We start from the raw sequence: 18,636 nt of genomic DNA, 5'->3' as shown, positions 1-18,636 counted from the left end.
CACCCAATCAAAAGGTTTTTTTCATTAATTCTTCATATTTCAGCTGTATAACAATAGAAAAAGTACAGTATCTATATACGACGTACCAACAAAAAAACACAGCTTCCCAATAGTTTGTATCACAATGCCACTGTGGCACTTGCTCAGGCATTACTGTTCGTGGGGGTGACACCTTTGTGCATCCGAGTACTCTCAAGCTGGACCGAGGCTACTGCAGAAATTAAGAAGACTAGTCAGAGGAAGAGATCCCTCTCCAACACACACATAAACATAAGATCATTTACAATTAATCTCCACAAAAAGCAATATGACTCACAGTCAGTTTAAGAAGTTCCAATCTGCTGAATAACTAAACAGCTTCATTGTTAGTTGTGATGTAATGAAATCAGTCAGTCAACAGTAACAACAATATATAAGGTCAACAGGAAGAGTTCCTTCAAGTATACTGGAGGCAAAAGGTGAACTAGAGAAAATGTGGGCCCACTGCTGAATGAGACAGGAGCCATGGTGATGGAGGATGCAGAGAAGGCGGAGTTATTGAATGCTGCCTTTGCTTCGGTCTTTACTGCTCAGGCCAGCCCTCAGGAGTCACAGACTTTGGAGAAAGGAAAACTTCCTGTTGGTTGAGGAGGATCAAGTTAGAGATCAATTAAGTAAACTGAATATCCACAAGTCCATGGGTCCTGATGGGACGCAATCACGAGTGCTGAGGGAGCTGTCAGAAGTCATTGCTGGGCCACTCTCCATCATCTTCAAAAGGTCCTGGAGAACAGGAGAGGTGCCTGAGGACTGGAGGAAAGCCAATGTCACTCCAGTCTTCAAAAAGGGCAAGAAGGAAGACCCAGGAAATTACGACCCCATCGGCCTCACCTCCACCCCTCGAAAAATGATGGAACAGCTCGTTCCGGGCATCATCTCAAGGCAAGCGGAGGAAAAGAAAGCTATCAGAAGTAGTCAACACAGATTCACCAAGGGGAAATCATGTCTGACTGATCTGATAGCCTTCTACGATGGAATGACTGAACGGACAGATGAGGGGAGGGCAGCAGATGTTGTCTACCTTGACTTCAGCAAGGCTTTCGACACAGTCCCCCACAGCATCCTCACAGGGAAGCTTAGGAAGTGTGGGTTAGATGAATGGACAAGCGCGATGGATTCAAAACTGGCTGAAAGATAGAGCTCAGAGGGTTGTGATTAGGGCCACAGAGTCTAGTTGGAGGTCAGTGACAAGTGGCATTCCCCAGGGGTCAGTACTGGGCGCAGTCCTGTTCCATATATTCAGTCAATGACCTGAATGAAGGGATAGAGTTTGCTGATGATCAGCAAGTTTACTGATGATACAAAACTGGGAGGCACGGCTGACACACCACAAGGCTGTGCCACCATACAGAGAGACCTGGACAGGCTGGAGAGCTGGGCGGTGAAAAACCTTATGAAATTCAACACGGGCAAGTGTAGGGTGCTGCACCTGGGGAGGAATAACCCCATGCACCAGTACAGGTTGGGGGCTGAGCTGCTGGAGAGCAGCTCTGTGGAAAGAGACCTGGGAGTCCTGGTGGACAACAGGATGACCATGAGCCAGCAATGTGCCCTTGTGGCCAAGGCAGCCAATGGCATCCTGGGGTGCATCAAGAAGAGTGTGGCCAGCAGGATGAGGGAGGTCATCCTCCCCCTCTACTCTGCCTTGGTGAGGCCGCACCTGGAGTACTGTGTTCAGTTCTGGGCTCCCCGGTTCAAGAAGGACAGGGAACTGCTGGAGAGGGTACAGCAAAGGGCTACAAAGATGATTAGGGGACTACAGCATCTCTCTTATGAAGAAAGGCTGAGGGACTTGGGTCTCTTCAATCTGGAACGAAGATGACTGAGGGAGGATCTTATCAATTCTTGTAGATACTTAAAGGGTGGGTGTCAGGAGGATAGGGCCAGGCTCTTTTCAGCGGTGCCCAGCAACAGGACAAGAGGTATCGGGCATAAACTTGAACACAGGAAGTTCCTCTAAACATGAGGAGGAACTTCTTTACTTTGAGGGTGGCAGAGCACTGAGGCTGCCCAGAGAGGTCGTGGAGTCTCTGTCTCTGGAGACATTCAAAACCTGTCTGGACGCGTTCCTGTGCAACCTGCTCTACATGAACCTGCTCTGGCAGGGGGGTTGGACTAGATGATCTCCAGAGGTCCCTTCCAGCCCCTTTCATTCTGTGATTCTGCAATACAAACCTCTCATTTGGAGCCTAGATTACAGCATTTTGGAAATTAAGACACTTATTTTCTGCTGCTACTAAATTATTCCCAACCGTAACAACTGATGTACTTGATAAAGAGCCTTTAAATGAGCTTTCAATTTATGCCGCTTTACAAAATAGCTAAAAAATTTTCTTACCTGCAACACAAGCTACATGTCTGTTCTCACAGCTCTCTTACCGTAGCAAAAGGTTGCCTTGAGCAGTAGGCAGTGGCCTGAATTTTGTCATCAAGTAACGAGTCTGACATAAAAATAATGACCACATGGCAGCAGCCTGCTGGGTACAAATCCCTTTGCTGATTAAAGCTAGATTTTGGATCAATATTAAAACAAAAACAAAACCCCTAATACTATATGAGAAGAGTGGCAAGAAGAAAAAGCATCGGTGTTGGTCTCACTAACTACACAGCAGGATGCAAATTAGTACCAAGGTGTTTTATATTTAAGCAAGTGTAAAAATAAGAATACGGAACGGAGAACACTTAGCTCTGTGCAGAGTCCGATGCAAGCACTAAATGCTTCACCATGCAAATGGTGAAAGCTTCCTAGAGACCAATACTTAGAAGCAACAAAATAAATGCTACATGTTTTGTGAGTGCCCCCCCTCTCTCTGCAGCCCTGCTTACCCTTTCCTCCCCTAAGGCTCAGTTCTTGGTTAACATTTCTCCAGCTGAAAATAATTGCCTGCCTCTGAATGACATCTTGGACAATGTCACTCTTTAATCAGCAGGAGCACAGCTGAATGATGTGAGGCATTCCCACCTTCTCCCTGGAGTAATCGCACCATCTCCACAAGGCACCACTGCAACATCAAGAACTATAATGACTTAAAAATGTGGTGCTCTCCCCTAATGAGAACCATATTCCAATACGGCTGCCCTCCAAAAACCCACTTCACACTATTACACCAGCTGCCTATTAGGACTAAGATATCAATACAGCTATTGCAAAGGATCAATCAGAATCAGTGCAGCCTGCATACAAACCGCAGGAAAAATCCATTTGTAGAGATGAACTCACAACATATTTGGTATACCTACATATATATAACACAAGCAATAACCAATTGTATTATTTTCAAATTTTTATCACAGGGTGAACATGGTAACAAGCAGCAGTAGATTTGCAAGTTCTCATGCCCTGGAAAAGGAAGGATACCAGTAAAGTTAAACTTGATTTACAAAATGGAATGAATTTACTTCTCTGCAGCAATACCTAAAAAAATAAAACTACATGTCTATTTCTCAGTAAATCAGAGAGATGGAGAGACAAAACATGCCTGTGGGCTTTGCTAATACACTTGCAGTAGGTATACCAAGAAGGAAATGTGTGAACCTGAATTACACAAATTTCAGCTTTCATCAGATCAGTAATGCATGCTGTGGTTTTACTCCAGAACAAAACATCGGCATCTAGAAATTGCACAGGTGTGTTTCTTCAAAACAAGTCATCAACAAGTGTTGACACTTAAATCCAGTCATTGTTTCTTTTTATCCAGTTATCCATTCTTCCCAACTCTGGGCCCTTGCTGGTTATCTGCTCTTGAAGTTTGACACCAAGCCAGACAGTTCAGGACTGTGGCTGACGCTCATATTTCCTGTCCCACACCCATTTCATTTTGCAGCTTATTCAATACACTAATAACAGCTACTGCCCCCTTTCTCTCCCACATGCATTTGGGATCCACAGCTGCAGCAAGGCTTGAAGGAAATAATTTTCAGGTACAACAGCCAAAGGCACAGCTCATTGACTACAGGCAGCAGGAGTATACAAGTTATCTTTAACCCACCCTCCCCAATTCTGCTTCTCCTCCTTCCACAAGGCTTTCTCCTTGTTCAAACTATGGTATAAACTTCTCTAGGAAGGGAACATGTCTCACACATGTGTTTATATACCATAAACTCTGAACACACCGAAGCTCTGCTTAGGGCCCTCGAATGCCACCAGAATACAACAGCCCCGATAGTACTGTAAAACCATCAATTACACTTAAGTCTAGCATCTTTAGGTTTTTGCAGGAAATGGGAATCATTAATTGAGAAAGTGACAACCACTGTCCTTTCCCAACCCTCAAGTCCCTCCTCTCCACACAAAGGGAACTACCTAATTTGGTGTTATTAGACAGCGTTTGATTGTTGGGATGAAAGTTTCAGGAGCCTTCCTGATCTCCTCCACAACCTCTCAAAGATTCAGTTAAATCTCTGCTTGCTTTCTTCTCTGTTTCCTGGACATTTTTAAAAGCTCACATTTCCATCCACTGTAGAAGATTAAACTGCCTTTGGTCCATCCCACATCACAGTCACACAGAAACCTTTTATACCTCTTCACACAAACTTTGAAAAACACGTATAATTAGGTACTAAAAGTAAGTTAAGGAGTTTTGAAAATAAGAAAGCAATCCTTGCTTTGGGAGATCCAAAATAAGAAGTGCTTTATACCCTTAAAATGATCATAGGCATATTAAGAAGCTTAAGAAGTGGAAAAAACATGGCAGCAAGGTAAGTAGATAAAGAAAGCTTGACTGCGAGGAAGTTTTGCTGAGTGCATAAAACATTCAAGTTTTTGCAGAGAAGCAAATAAACTGCATTATTTCAGTAAACAGAGCCGAGACTGGGAAACGCTACTGAAAAGCCCACACTTTTAACAGCTTCCTATTCACACTAGACCACTTCCTTGATTAATAAATGTATTCCTTTAAGATGCGTGTCTACACAACTCCCATGTACAAAGACAGCCACTACACAACCAGCATTGAAGCTCACAAACACATTTTCGACTCCACAGATGGCCATGACAAGAAGCATAAAGCTTTTTTAATGATCTTCACTGCTATCACAATTTCTTTCCCTTTACCAATTTCAGAGCCAGGCTGTTCCACACAGCTCTCAGAAATGTAAAAGCCTGAGTTGCTGACCTCAGGCTCTAGACCGGATCGCTCTGTCCCTCCTGCCAAAGAGCTGAGCAGGGGGTTACAGCATTCCACAACCACTGCAGCAAACATTCAGCTGTTTCAGTGAACTCCAACTTCCACCTGCCACAGAGCCCGATCCCAACACAAGCACAAGTACTTTACTCCTATGAGTGGCCCACTGGCTGACAGCTGAGCTAATGGGACACAGCCTCTGATGAATTCTGCATTTTGCTGTGCATTGTATGAAAGCAAAAAGCTTTCACGCTCCCACTCGCTGCCTCCATATAAATCCAAGGTTTTGAAAGATTGGTGCAAAAACTTTAGAAACCATAACAGAGCCCAAAAAAAGACAATAGTTACACTGCTGGCACTGTGCTGGATTATCACATGCCCTGCGAGTTATGCTACACACTTAACCCTCTGGCACGCATCCCACTGTTGGTTCAGCGTGATGAGTCTGGAAAACCTGTGCCAGTGTGACTCTCTGTAGCACATCATTTGCAAAGAGAACAGACGGCTATGCGTGCATTTATTGTACATGACAGCATTAGAAATTTTAGGCAGCCAAAAAGCAAATTTTATGTACAATTCTTCTTTATCCTAGGTGCTAGAAATGCTATACATATAACCTGATTTACATAACCTATGTATAGTAGTCACCAAAGATTAACTAAAATATCAACTTTGCTTTACCTATGTAAATACATAAGCAGTTTGGTATTATAATTTCGACTAAAGTGGTTTGAATTTTAATGAAGCCTGAATTCTAAGCCCCACGCAATACACTTGTCTTTAAAAGCAAAGTATCAAGTATGTTTTTATAAACTGCTTTGAAGTAAAGGAAATTATCTGGTCCCATCCTCTTGACACCCGTCCTTTATCATAAGCATTAATGAGATGCCCTCTCAGCCTTCTCTTCTCCAAGTTAAACAGACCGAAGTCTCTCAGCCTTTCCTCATAAGTGAGGTGCTCAAGTCCTTTGATCATCTTTGTAGCCATCGGAATCAGCTTCTTGATGATCTTCATCAGATCATCTTCTTCCATCAGAAGACAAATGACTCTCTTCATGGGTGTAACTGGATACATTCACATCATGTCTTGTATCCAGGTGGTACAGAAACTTGATCCAATAGTTGCTTCAGCCTTAAAATGCATTTCTGTAACTCTGTTTAAAAAGAAGAGTTGCCAAAACAATGCCTCATCCCCTGACTATCAAGAGAAGGAGGGGGGGGGGGGGGGGAAGACTGACTAATCCCAAACCCCACCTTTCCAATTCATTAAAATGATGGGGAATGCTGTAACTATGCCAAGAAGCCCATTGGACATACAGTCCTGCCATCACGAAGACCTCCTTTTCAAAAGCATATTTAGATCCCAAGCAGGCAACAAGTTATTTCTCTTACATCACAGGGTAGCCAGAAGCACTTGTATCACAACAGCTACTGAAAACCATTCCCAACCCAAAACTGAGTGGATTAAGAACAGCTTCCATATTCATAGCTAGCCTGGATGAAAAAAGAAGTATTTCACACTGCCTTTTCATTTTTCCTCCAAGTTTTTTCTTTCTTTTTTATAATGGAGGACATCCTTATAAATGTCCCAGTATCGTGAACTTTCCAGTTGCATTTGCACAGTCGTTATGAACTTTCCACAGTAACCAACTAGGTCTTTCAGTACTAAAACTTTCTCAAGAAACGTTAAGGGTTTGTACCAGAGCAGCACAAAGGGTGCTTCATGGTCCCAGCAGAAGCAGCACATGGGGCTACCAGTAACCATACAGTATGCCTTAGAAATTCAGATGAAACAACACATTAGCAGTAAACCTCCCTGTTTTGGCAACCGTAGCCAGCCCTGTCCACTTAAACTACCAATCGCCATCTACTAGGCTTAGCAGTATCTATACATCTCTTCCTTCTCAAAAAAAGAGGTGATAGTGAAATGCTGGGGAAGTTCACCATGCAGTCCTAGCAAAACAGCCCTTTCCATTTGTCATGTTCTCTCACTCAGGCAGTCACGGTCAGCCAGTTCTGCCCTCACCTACAGTCAGTACTGATTAGTCCAAAGCAAACCCAAATTTCAGCTGCTCAAACTAAAGGCACAGAAGAAACACAGCCTTATTTCATCCCTCTTCAGAGCTCCCACTGCGCTAGTCCCAACATTACAGCTCAACTTTTGGTAGCATAACCATAAAATCCACTAGCAAATTCAGCATCAGCATTTCCCCCACCTCCCCAAGGATGATTTAAAAATAGTGGCAGGTAGGGAGAAAAAGAAAAAAAAAGATTAAAAAAACACAGAAAAATATAATGGAAAATTAGGCAAATTGCTTCAATATTCCATTGCTTTCCAGCAGTGAGAAATTCCCAGAAAGCGCAACATGCTGCACCTGAGCATTAGATGTGGTAATACCTGACCTGAACAGACAGCATTTCTTTCACAGCACTGCTACCTGGCCATCACAGCATGAAGTAAAGTACCTTCAAGAACACGCAGGGGGGGTAGAGGAGGGAGAGATGAGAAGATGCACTGAGCATAAACACGTCCTTCCACACAGTTCGCAAGCCAATAGCAAATCTGTGTTTCTGCAGGAAGAGCTTGCTCTCCCCACTAGCATAAGACTTTTTTTTGTATCAGCCATTATATTCTTTAAGAGACTATAATTTAGGGTATATCTCATGTTCCTCCTCTTTAAAAATAAGTTTTATTCAACAGAGTGTTAGGTTTTTTCCTCAAAGACACAAAGCTCCTTGCATAATAGAGTTTAAGTATAACTTTGGTACCAAATACACTAATGTAAATAAATAGCAACTAAATTTGTGGAATGATGTCAGTGTGACTATGATCAAAGTCATATAACTATCTCCAGAACATCACATTTGCCCTGAAATTTCATCTCAAAGTCTACCAAATGGGGAAGGGACAGCTGTGTTCCTTATAAAACCTTCACACTCCAAGGAATGTAAATAAGATATATTGTTAAAATAGAAGATCTAGTTAAAGCTTTACATTTGTAACATTTAAAAGGTTTTCCCCTCCTTTTTGTATCTTTAATCAAAGGTTATGTGTAAGTGATGGCAGTTGCCATGGAAATATGCAGACTGAGATCTCTCTGTAGGAACCTCAAAGCTCTCCTCACCACCAAGGGCTGTGTAATGACAGGGTCACATTAACACCTTTGACTCCCAAAGACCATTTATTGCATAGAAATCAGCACAGCTGACTCCATTTGCCTTCCACAGACAAACATTAACCACTCCTGCTCAATGGATTTTCTGCTGCACTCACCCCTTCCCTGGACACACTCTCAGGCCTATTTCGGCACCATCCTTTATACAGCTGCAAACTGATCTTCAGTGTGTACAGCCTTCTCAGCAAACACTAAGCAGAAACCAGAGAGTGCAAAGGCCATCAGATGCTTCACCTGATCAAAAGCATAATTTCATAATCTGTCAACAAATTTCTTTTTCCAAAACAATTGACATATAATAAATCTGCATCCTGTTACAGAAGATGAGAGCATAGCTACGAAGAAAAAGAGAGGCAGACATGCAGCGACAGGAACTGAACTCTCATAAAAGCCAATTAAATTAGAGAACAGAAGACATGCTCTGAATAATGGTTACTTTTTCCCCTGGTGGCTGTCAGTACTAAAGCAGAAAAAAGAAGTTCTTAAAAACCTCAGTGGAATTCCTGAATATCAGCATGTACCATTTGATGCACAATCAATTTACACTCATAGGGGGCCCATTTAAGGGAACATGCAAGCAGATCCTTTTTTTAAAAAAAAAAAAAATCCAAATAGTCAAATTCAACCAGTTGAGAACAGCTCCTTATCAGCATCTTAATTCTGTGAGCAAATACAAATACACACATTTAATTTACGCAGCTGTATGCATATTTGAAGACAAAACTACTTCAGCAGTATCCACCCTCATTGAAAATAGCTGGTCAAATATTTTAAACCATTAATATGCTGTGAATATATATATATACACACGGGTTGGGTTTTGTTGTTTTGGTTTTTTTTAATTCTTTGAGGAGACAGAATTGCACAGAGAGAAAAGCTCTTAAGCCTGTGAAAAGGTCTGTCTTACATATTTATCATACAATCCCCCAAAACTACTTCCCGTGCAAAACTAGTGAAATGAAAAGGCCCTTATACATCTCACTTACCTAGCAGATAATCAGCATGACCTTTCAAAGCAGTCTATCAATTTCACCAATATGAGTAAAAACCTAGATTCAACTGAACAGTAAACTTATTTCAATAGGGTCAGGCATCTAAACATGTATCTGCAGATTTTTAACAATCACATTAATTTCAAGAAGAAAAAGGCAGACATTCTTCTCATCTAAATAAGACTAGGTTTTAGCATGGAAAAAAATTTAATTCTTACTCCTTAGCAAAAGACAACTATTTTTAGTGGCTTTGCAGGGTTGGGGTTTTTTTGTGTTCTTGCAGGGGAGAGGGGGGATATTCTATCAAAATAACTTATTTTCTTTACACCTATAGTTCTGATGGATGACTAATTTTCTGACAAATGGACCCTTCCGGTAGGGTACATTCACAGCCAAACAGGAAGGGGATCTGTGTGCGCATACATATGCATCTCTAGCAAATCCTTAGCAATTATGCAATTGCTGAGTGGAAACAGGAATGCGTAATTTCTTGCCTCTGGCCATTTTATGCACTCTTCCTTAAAAGAAACAACAGAGATGTGGGAGAGAAAAAAAAAAAAAGCTTTGAGCATAACATTGCTCCAGCAGACTTCTATATGTAAAATAACAAACTAAAGCCTTACTGCCCTGTTACTACTGCAATTTTTTTTCTTTGTTTTTTTTGGGTATTTTTGAGAAGTCATAACAGCAGGGTTGTGCAGGGCCCCTGTCCTACAGGTAAACACCTCTGCAGGCACATCCCCAACCCACCCACACAAACCTGCTAGCAAGGTCAGGGCCCTGATTATTAACTTCTGAGCACAGAACACTCCGTTGTTTCTCAATGCTTTGCAAACAATACTTACCATACTCAAATTAAGTACAGATTTACACACAGATATATCTTGCGACCCACACTACAATGTCTGGCAAGAATTACCGAGCCTAACAAGGACTCCCAAGATGGGGCTTACAGAGAACGATGACGAATGTTTCATTAAATTACGTTGAGAAAAGATTGATTGCCCAAAAGCCTGTCTATATTCCCATCACTTTCCCAATTATATCAGTTGGTCCAATGAACAATATAGCATCTTTCCATAAAGTCTGTCTTCCTTACATCCTGAGGTGAGCAAGAAGAATCTTAGCTGGTTTCACCGATCAGGCTTGTGTTAACAACTAGGATTTTATTTCTTAAATGTGATTTAATAAATATCTTCTGAATAAATTTAAGCATTACTGGATGAGGTAAAAGAATAGAGAAGAGTATTTGTAAAATATCATATATCTGTAAAATACATTCTTAGAAGTTACTATAACTCAAACAAACCAGCGTTGCCTACGTGCATGTGGCAGTCCTCAAGACCACAAGGGACAGCCGGTTCATTCTTTCCTACTGTCACAAGAAATGACTTGCAAACTGAGAAGGTACAATAACGCAGTTTACAGGGATAAATTAGTAAATTTAGTATGTCCTGACACAAACTTTGACCAGCTGATTTTATGCTCAACAATGCAAGTGACAGATAGCTCCACCTGAAGTATTTTAAACTTGGGAGTTCAATTACAACAAACCTAAGCAAAGCCAAGTATAATCTCAATGACCTGGTTTAAGACATAAATTCATAGCATACTTAACATTTTAAAAAAAAAGTCTATATTGTTCTATTCTCCCCAGAACACATCAAATTTACACTGAATGAGAATTCAAATACAAACCCAAGAACTTTCACATCTCTAGGTCTCTTTCCTACGTCCTGCAGTGTTTTTCCAGTAACAATCATAATGCATCATCTCTTTCAGTGGAAAGGAGAACAAAGACATTCTTTAAAAAAAAAAAAAAAAAAACAAAAACAGCCTTCACTTTTCTATGTATCTCTCTGTATATACAATGACGAAGTTCATAAAGCATCATTTGTTTATTAAAAAAAAAAAAAGAAGCACAATTGCACACATACATATAAAAAAAACAATTATTTGGGGCAAGAAGAATGCCTGCTTTATATTGGGGGAAGGAGAAAAAACTCATCAGAAGTACAGTTAAAGCCTGCCATTGAAAACTATTCTTGAACAAAGCAAGAACTATAATCACGTTTCATGCATTTTTTCCCCCTTTTCCTCCTACTTGGACATTTGCAATGCATGCAAATCCATGTATATTCAAGCACAAGGGAACACCAGCCTCCCCACTCTGTCTCACCTCGCTACAGTCATGGCAGACCTGCTTTAGCCTCCAGACACCAGTCGGTCTCTGTTGCATACCAGCAAAGAGCTAACACAGTTTGCAGAAGCTTCTACTCTCCTGCCTACTTTCTCAGCAGAAATGCCTGCCTCCATAAACCTTCCCCTGCTTTACATATCCTCTTCTGTATCCCTTCTCAGTTGAGTAATCAGACACAATAAGGATGTCATGATTTCCCAGCCTGCTAATTCCATACACTTCCTAGTCACTCTCCTATCAGTGCTCCATCACCTACACACCTGCTCAGCATGCACAACCCTGCACAGGAAGACAAAAATCAAGCTCCTTGCTATGCTCGATCACCTGGTCTCCTCCCAAGCCCTTGCCGTACCACAGTGCCAAAAGTACCCTTCACAGAGAGGGAACCTGCCTGTCCTTGCAACGAGGCCAACGGGTACTAACTTTGCAGCATAGTGTTCAATCCTCTTTGGCCTGCCTCATATATAGGCTAATACTAATTTTTTAAGAGGATCAATGCAGAAAATGCCTGGTGGATTAGGATTTCACTGCTGTACATGAACAGAGAGAAAAAGAAATAGGTGGAAGAGGAGGGAAAGACAGGAAAATGGGTATTATTTCTAGATTACCTACAAGTTTATTCTAAATTTGATACGTGGGCTTCAATTAACTTTATTGTCCTTAGAAAAGTCCCTTATCTGCTCACATCTACAGTTCAAGTTTTTATTAATTTGCCATCTGTTTTGTTTCCCCCTCAGGCACTGTAAGAACATATTCTTTAACTAAAGGCTGCTGTTTGGTGCTTTTAAAACACACACTTGTCAAAAATCTCAAGAGCTGCAGTACTGCAAACACCATGCATGCCTCCTCATTGAAAAAAGCCTTTACGTTTCTGTCCCTCCTCCACCCCATCATAGAAAAAATAGACCACTAACAGTACTAAAAATAAATTTTTTTCTTATTTACTCATGCCATTTTCAGAAACACGTTCAGGTACTCAGAATCATGCTGCAGCACAGCTTGGCGTCAGGGGGAGCAGGAGGGGACAGAGTGGCTCCCAGACACTCTAGGTCAGCAGAAGTGGAGCCCAGCACCCCTTGGCAGGCATTAACCTCCCTCACAGCAAAGGCAGGCGGCAGCAGTACCTCCAGAAAGCCGAGCAGCCCTTTGCATTCCTGTAACTTTACAGGTAGATAAAAGACAGAACATAAAAGCTTTTGGCCAGAAAACAATTAAATGCAAGACCTGGTTAATCCAGTTCCGGAAGATCCTGACAGCAAGACCTGCAACTTCCCTATCCAAGATGACGGCACATATTAGCCTTAAATATGAGGTGCTACTTTTTGCTTTGTAACTGAATGGTTGTGGGAACAGAAAGAGTAACTTTCTTTCCTTTTATTAACTCATCTGAGAAACAAAGATGAAACCTTCATATCAGAAGGAAAACAATTAAAATAGCTTACACTCATCCTCTAAAGCTACGCGAACACACGGGTGTGTTAACTCTACAAATGGCAGCTGCTGCAGCATCCTTTTGGTGTTCACAGGCTCCTCTTGGTACACAACCAGTCATATGCTACACCAAAAAGCAACTCTGCAGCCACTTTACCTTCATGAATCTCAAGACCCCAGTAAAGTAAGTGGGACCTTACTCATTCTTTTTGATACACTTCCATCTATCTATCTATCTAGACACTCAAGCACAGGACTATGCAAAGCCAGATGAAGGAGGCCTTATAAAACGCTGCTTTATCATCAGAGAAATGACCAGTGAGATTGGAGGAGGGGGAAAGCTTCAGGGAAAGAAAAATGAAATAAAATGGCCAAAAACACTTCCCAGCTCCTTGTTTATAATACAACCTCCCAACTGGGCACACCTTTCTTCGGCTAACTAAACACATCATACAGCAACTTGTGCCGGCATACAGGCACAACAGAGAACACCCCAAAATTGTTGGGTATTACCGTAATAATGAAAATCCAAATCCTTATTTTAAACTTCCAACACAGTAATTTATATACAGGTGTAAAAAAAGGAACCTTTAAAGGATAACTCAGGGAGGTTTATGACCTTCTTTGCTTCTTTTTGTTGTTACCTTCCAGTCTCCATCCTTATTGTCACAAGCTACCTGGAATATATTACTGTTTTGTGAATTTTTCTAAAAGTGAAACACTGTGAAAAATTCTCTCAGTCATGCCTACAAGTAATTAAACATTAGTTTAGTGGGAAGCATAGTAGATCAGCATCCATTCATGAATAACACTTCAAGTACCTTCAGAAATCTCTTTTCAACTCATTTAAATCATAGAATAATACACAGAATAATATGAATATTTACAAGATCCAATACTTAGAAGCACTGAAGGCTTACAAGAAATGTTAGTCAACTTTGGCAATTACATCTTTCCTTCCCTGTCACTACTCATTTCAAGATACCTTTGCACAACCTCATCCCTGAGCATCCAGAGCAAATACTTTTATTTTCTTATGATCTACAAAAGATTCCATTTATTCCTGGAGAAAGTAAGAACTAAAACAAAACATTTGAGGACTTCAGAGATAGCATAAAATCTTGTAGCATTTCTACTATAGTTATTTCCACTAATAACAGCCTCGCTTTGCAAAGTCATCCTTAGAACCAGAGTAAGGCACAACCATTTACCAATTTATCCAACACCTTTTGCAAACTAGGTGGCATATGCAAGTATTAGATCTAGTGTTAGCAGCCCAGATCAAGAGTTAATTTTGGCATGACTGAAAGAGACCTCCACTTACTTCACTGCGAGAAAGACAACATATTTTAACATCAAAATGTTAATTCAACACCCCTGCCCCCCTCAAGATGGCTGGGAGTGAGGGTGAGAGCATGCAGCAGAGCAAGCACAGTGCAGACTCCAACTCCCACGAGATCACAGACCCTCTTGAGAGGTCTCCAGCTCCTCCCCAGTAAGGGGCTGCATGAAGCAGGTAACTCTGAAGCCCAGGGGCTCAGGAGGCAGGCTAGCGAGGGAAGCACCAGGTCATCCACATCATCTCTCCTTGCAGGACCTCTAGGGGGTACAATGCCACAAGCCGTCAGCAGGGCACTGCTGTACCCATGTGAGCAGGTTAACAAAAGGTGATCAAGTGTTTAACGTAACAGCTGTTCATACTGCAGGAGGAAAGTGGACTTAATCACAACACCTGCAAAGAGGGCAACACAGCACATTAAACAAAGTCTCCAGACACACCTACACTTAAAGCGTCCAGAAAAAAAAACTATGAATCAGTCTTACAGTTTTGAAATAAATCCACTCGCATCAAACGCTTCATTTGCTATGGAAGGAGGTACCACCCTCCCCACCAGCTACAATGGCTTTTGTCTCTCTCAAAAACAAAACAAAAAACCCCAAACAAACCACAAAACAGATATAGACCTATTTTGGTAGGTATGAATGCAAGTAGCTTTTGTCAGCAGACTGTACCAATCCCTGACCATCACAAAGTGTACATAGAGTAATTACTTTGGGGGGGGAGGCGGGGCGGGGGCAGGGGGTGGTGCATGTCAATTATTTCCTCTCTGGGCCAAGAAATCCCAGTAGAGGCAGACTTCATCTGTCAATCCAGCTCCACATTTACAAAGCTTTCTTTTTTTCCCCTTGATGAACATACACATAGAAACCTATTCCCTTGCCACTCATTTGCTTTCAGTGGAGAAGAGCTGCCTGCACCTCATCTCTGTTACCTGGAGGAATGTAGAGTGCCCATCCACAGCCTGCTCACCCTGCACAGCACACTGTACCTATAAACTTCCCTGGCACAGCAGGGAACAGGGTATGTCCAGGGCTTTGCCCTATATGAGCTACTTCGTTCTCTCTGCTGCGATGCCCCTTTCTAACCCAGTTTGTAAATGATACTCCCACTCTGGCACAGCCTCTGCATTCGCCATCCACACAGGCAGTAGGGCTGGCTTTCTTTAGGTGCACTTGCATAACTGCCTCAGCTCGCACTCCTTCTAATAAAAGAAGTCATAAAACAGTTCTCTAACAAAACCTCTGTATAGGTATCCAAAAGGCAGTATGAGATCAGTAGCTATTTCTGAGCCTGATGATCATAAAGCCGTCAACAGCTATAGCTAATTGCTGTAGGAATTTTACTTAAAAAAGGAGGCTTTACTACTATATTGATTTCCAGAGCCTATTACAAATAATTGGGTGTCACAGACTCAAAGGTGATGTTTCACATTTTTCAGCAGAAGTACCTCCTTGAAAGAGGTATATGGCTATAAAAGACAGAAGGTAAGAGGGAGGCAGGAAAATGTTTCAGCGTAAAACCAAAGAGCAGACGTGAAAAAGTCTTTCAACCTGCAGATCCATCAGGCTCCCTCCCACACCAGGGCAGTAATGAGCTTCTGTTCCGCTCCCTGCTATTGGCAGTCACATAAGAGAAACGAGCTGCAACAATAAAGTTGCAATCACCGCATTCACCGACTCGCTCCTTCTCCCTTAACACCGATGCTGCGGGGTTTCGTATGTGGAGAAAACGCCGGCAAACACCACGGCATCTCCACGGAGCAGTTAAGACATCCCCTTATCAATAGCTGGAGGGCAAACAGGAATAGACAGGAAACTTTCATGTCACTTTATCCATCCCTTGCAAAGTCAGCACACCCCTGTGCAGACCCGATTTAAAGTCTCCTGACAGCTGAAAAATAAAACAGCACGTAACATCCCTTCAAAACACACGCAGCCGGTTTCCCAACACGAAGCACCCAGCACAGCACGTTCGTCGACTAAGGGTCGGCGGTTCCAGGCCGGCAGCAGACTCTCCTCGAGTGCCAGCACACACAAACGGCAACCGGAGCTGCCACTTGGAAACGACCAGGCCAGGGGAAACCGCCATGCGCGTAGCCTCACCGCCCCCGGGGGAAGCCTCCGGCCCCGCCACCGCGGCAGGTGCAGGCCGCGCCGGCTGCGGAGCGGTGACCGGCCGCCGGGCGGGGGACGCACCTGCGGGAGCCGCAGTGGGCAGGGAGCTGCCGCCGGAGCCTGCGGGTCTGAGGAGGGGGGGGAGGGGAGAGGGGGGGTGGCGGGAGAAAAAACACGTTGATAAACCTGCCAGCCCTTGCTCATTTGCCGCGGGAGGCTCCTCCTCTACGCCTCGCTCTAGCCGCCACCTCCCGCGCCGGGTCCCACCTCGCCGCCGCCCGCGCCCCCTCCTCGGAGCTGGCGGTGGACTCGGCCCCGCCGGGCGGGAGGCCCAGCTCCGCAGGTGTGCCCGCACCGCCCGCTGCGATGCAGGCTGCGGCCCGCCGCCACCGCCGCCCCCCGGAGCCCGCCCGCCGCCCCGGCAGCCCCCGCACCCACCTCGAGGGGAGGCGACACGGCGGGCACGGCCAGACGCTCGCCCCGGCGGCGACTGCCCTGCCTCCGCCACCAGCGCGAGCGCCGCCTCCTACTCCTCCTCCTCTTCGCCTCCACCCCCCGCCGCCGCCTCCCCCGGCCCTGGGCGGCGCGCAGGCCGCCCCACCGGGTGCTCCTACCTGCGGGGGTCTGCTGGCGCTTCCCTCGGCGCGGCCCCCGCCCGCCTCGGCGCCTTCCCCGTGGCCGGCTGGGCCGGCGCAGCCCCCTCCTCCCCGTCCCGGCGGGGGCAGGGCGGCGGCGGCAGGAGAAGGAGGAGGATGATGATGAGGAGGAGTTGGTGCCCGTGTGTAAGAAGTTTGGGTTGCCCCGCAGTATGGCGGCTGAGGGCCGGCGGGGGGCGGGCGTGCAGGCCCGCGGTGCCCGCCCGGAGCGGGGCTGCAGCTGGGGGCGGACCCGGCCCTGGCCCTCCGCTGGGGGGAGGGCCAGGGGTTGCTGCCCCCGCACCGCAGGGCCCAGCCGGGGGGGCTGCTCCTCCCTCTTTTCTATAGACTCCTTTTTTTTTCCCTCCCCGCCTACCCCAGCGCACCCCCCATTACGGGTAACGTCCCTGCAGGGGCTGGCCGCAGAGGGCAACGGTGTGATGGTGCCCACTCCATTACACCCCCAGTAACAGTACCAGCAAAGGGCTCCTCCCTAACGATTTAGGGCTGTGTGGCTTGAAAACGTACTGCCAAAGGCAGATGCGATGCCCCCGCAATTTAATCAGCCTCTGCAACAGCTGCCTCGCCTTCTCGCACCTAGTGCTGCTTGACACATGCCCCTGCCGACGCCCCTGCTCCGTCTCGTCTCGGGCGGGATGGATCCGCTCACTGCAAACCACAGTGCAAACCGCCTCCAGGATGCAGCCGCTTGGCACCACGGAAATATGAATGATTTATACTGAAAACAAACGTTACTGGAATTACTGTACCTTAAAGTGCAGGCCCGCGTAGGTGACTGCTTGGTAATATTAAAGGAGGAGCAGCTTGGCATAGAAAACAAAATAGGTCAGTGACTGCACAGATCTCGCCCAGGGTGCTTCTGCTGAGTCATTGATAAGTTATTGATAACCGTCATGTCCGAGCACGCCCAGTGTGACTGTTCTGATGAATGACATGAACTAGCACATCGATGATGGGGTTTTTTATTGCTGCAGAACAGGTGATATCCAATATCGTTTGATTGCTATAGGTTGGTTAATAGGATTCATTTAAGCAAGAGTGAACTAAATATTTAGTTTGTCAGATGTTGGCATTTGCTTTACTGGCTCATGCATTGTTACAATAACATGACAGTCAGTTTCTAATATCTATAATTCACATTAGCTATATCTGAGAAATACCATAAAAATTAAATTATTGAGGAAGTAGAGCTTCTGAAAGACATAGAGTCTTAATGATAACTTCCGACGAAGAAAGTTTACATGCAAGGCAAGACCTGGTCACCTTGATATTTCAGGGTATTTGAAACTGTAGGGTTTGTGGGAGGATATTAGCAGAGCCAGTGAAAAGTTTGTTTCTGTGTAGGAAACACTGTGAAATCCACTTCCCCTCATTACGTTTCCAAAATGGTGATTCAACTTAGGCAGGCTTAACATTGGGCCATCAACATCCAACACACCATTAACATCAAATAGGATCACATCCCATCAAAACTTCATATCTGAGGCATGGAGAAGCATGTAGTCACACCCAGCACTGGGGGGCAACAGCACTGGGGAGCAAGAGGAGCTGAGGACACAGGGTC

General features: G+C 44.3%; 1 protein-coding gene across 14 annotated transcripts in view; it reads right to left on the bottom strand.

Moving 5' to 3' along the window:
- Positions 1–17,227, bottom strand: part of SEMA4D (semaphorin 4D) — a 103,884-nt gene extending 86,657 nt beyond the window's left edge. For 8 of the 14 annotated variants that reach the window (XM_054185997.1, XM_054186000.1, XM_054185988.1 and 5 more), the window contains exon 1: positions 16,855–16,963. The gene's annotated coding sequence lies outside the window, so the exon portion shown is untranslated. Of the gene's footprint in view, positions 1–86; positions 11,119–16,497; positions 16,784–16,854; positions 16,964–17,030 lie in introns of those variants that run through there. The other 6 variants (XM_054185993.1, XM_054185991.1, XM_054185992.1 and 3 more) reach the window with 5 other exon arrangements.
- Between the last annotated feature and the right edge of the window lie 1,409 nt (positions 17,228–18,636).

The sequence above is a fragment of the Rissa tridactyla genome, chromosome Z (genome assembly GCF_028500815.1).
Source record: "Rissa tridactyla isolate bRisTri1 chromosome Z, bRisTri1.patW.cur.20221130, whole genome shotgun sequence".
In the NCBI taxonomy this organism is placed as follows: domain Eukaryota; kingdom Metazoa; phylum Chordata; class Aves; order Charadriiformes; family Laridae; genus Rissa; species Rissa tridactyla.
Note: the sequence above shows the minus strand (reverse complement) of the source record. Positions and strands in the feature narration are given on the sequence as shown.